Below are 2500 nucleotides of genomic sequence, written 5' to 3' on the forward strand. Positions count from 1 at the left end.
GTTGTTACTGTTCTTGAAATATTTCATTTCATTTGTTCACTACTTTTCCTCCTCATCTCCTCCTACGCCTATTGACTCAAAGGACTTCGGTTAGATTTCGCCAGTCGTCTCTATATTCAGCTTTTAATTCCACAGTTCACTCATCATCTCCCACTTCATACTTCATAGTTCTCACCCATGTAAGCCTGGGTCTTCCGACTATTCTTGTGACTTGAGGAGCCCAGTTGAACGTTTGGTGAAGTAATCTCTCTTGGGGAGGGCGAAGAGAATGCCCAAACCAATCTCAATCTAACCTTCACCATGATCTCAGCCACATATGGCACTCAAATAATCTATCTTATAGTTCCATTTCTAATCCTGTTGTGCCATTTAGCTCCCAATATTTTATTGTGGGCTTTGTTCTCTAATTTACTAAATATGTTGGAGATGATTTCATTATCATACCACAACTCATGTCCATACAGTTACATATATCTCCTTAAACTGATATATAGAGTCTGATTTCTATGTGCATTTTTAGGCGATGTGATTTTCAAATTTTACGAATCCTAGCCATTTTTTTTTTCCGCCTTCGAAGTATATTTAATCTTTCATCACATATTGCTCTCTTATCATCTCTATATTTATTCCATTCATCTTGAGCCCAATCTCGTATAATATCTTAGGCATTAAGGTAAGCAGGCATTGCAAATTCTGTGTTAGCATGCTAATAAGGACAGCATCATGAGCATACTCTAGGTCGGCTAATTTCATATTACCAATCCAGTTCAATCCTTCTCCACCATCTCCAACTGTTCTAGGTATAACAAAATTCATTGGGGGGATATACAACATATGCGAAAACATTGCTTTTCATATAGTTTATTTACTTATTTATTTCTTTTCCTCACTGGGCTATAACTCCCTGTTGGAGCCCATGGACATATAGTATCCTACTTGTCCAAATAGGAATGTAGGTAGATAGTAATCATATGTATATGTATATATATACATATATATATATATATATATATATATATATATATATATATATATATATATATATATATATATATATATATATATATATATATATATACACTGTATATATATATATGTCTTATTTATAAATATAATCGAACAGTTTAACATGTTTTTTCAAAAAGGCCCATAAAAGAAACACAGGAAATATGAATAAATCACACTATATTTCGGTCAATAAACATCGACCCTCATCAGGATGTAAAGTAAAAGTGAGGATTACAGTGGAGAGTGACGGTTTATATATGAAAGCAAAAGGGTGTGTTCAATTGTTCTATAGTTGTTATAATTGCTGGAAGGATTAGCCAAATTTAATTACATCCAGGTGCGTGTTCTTATTGTTGAGCCGCTTGGAGGAAGTCTTGACCTCTGATGCATGTCTGGTGGTCGGTCTCCGTGGATTATCTTCTTAGTGATAGGGTTGAGAAGAGTATTGTCCACTGTGTCAGCTTTCCATTGGCCCCCAGATAGGTTCATTGTGTTTGATTGATTTATGATGGCTGATTCCAGGATTTTCCTTCTGTACGGACAGGTACTCTTAAAAAGCAAAGATGACTCACTCCAGTTAATCTGGTGCCCTAAATCCCTAAGGTGAATGAAAATCCCCGAGTTTTCATATCCATATCTAACAGATCTTTTGTGTTCGGATAATCTTTGAGATAGCGAACGGCCCGTTTGCCCAACGTACACTTTTTCACAATCCCCACATGGTACTTTTTAAACGCCGGATTCTATTTCTCTTTTATTTTGATAAACATTAATAAGGGCGCTTCCTATGGTCTTTGGATATGAAAAAACAAAGGGGTTCTCAGTTTTGATATGATTTGTTATATTTTAAATACCTTCCATATATGGGAGTTTTATCTTATTTTTAAAATCTCTTTGGTTAGTAACATCAAGATCTTTGTAATATATCGTGTTGGCTTTGTTGATGGCCTTTTCTATGACATACGTCGGGTAGAATAGCTGGGCGAGTTGTTTACGGATGATTTCAAATTCTTTATTTAGGTAGGCTGGGGAACAGATTCTCAAACCTCTAGGAAATGGATTGCAAGCTACTCCATTTTTTACAGAAATGTCGTGATAACTAAAGAAATGAATGTAGGAAATAGAGAAAGTTGGTTTTCTATACACAGTGAAATTATACCCCGTCGATTCCCTTATAATTAGTATGTCCCAAAAAGCTAATTTTCCATCTTTTTCCCATTCAGTTTAAAATTTTATGCTAGGGACTAGGGAATTTAGATTATTGAAAAATGTATTGAAATCTCCCCAGCTATCATCCCAATATGTGAAATTGTCATCAACATAGCGTTGCCAAACCATGTTCGTAGGTTTAATTGTTGTTAAAATTTCTGTTTCACAGTATTCCATGTAGAGGTTAGCTAAAATTGGAGATAACGGACTGCCCATACTACAACCAAATTTCTGATTGTAAAAATTTCCATTGAAAGAGAAAACGTTATTTGACACGCTTAGT

This window comes from Palaemon carinicauda, chromosome 7, assembly GCF_036898095.1.
Source record: "Palaemon carinicauda isolate YSFRI2023 chromosome 7, ASM3689809v2, whole genome shotgun sequence".
NCBI lineage: Eukaryota > Metazoa > Arthropoda > Malacostraca > Decapoda > Palaemonidae > Palaemon > Palaemon carinicauda.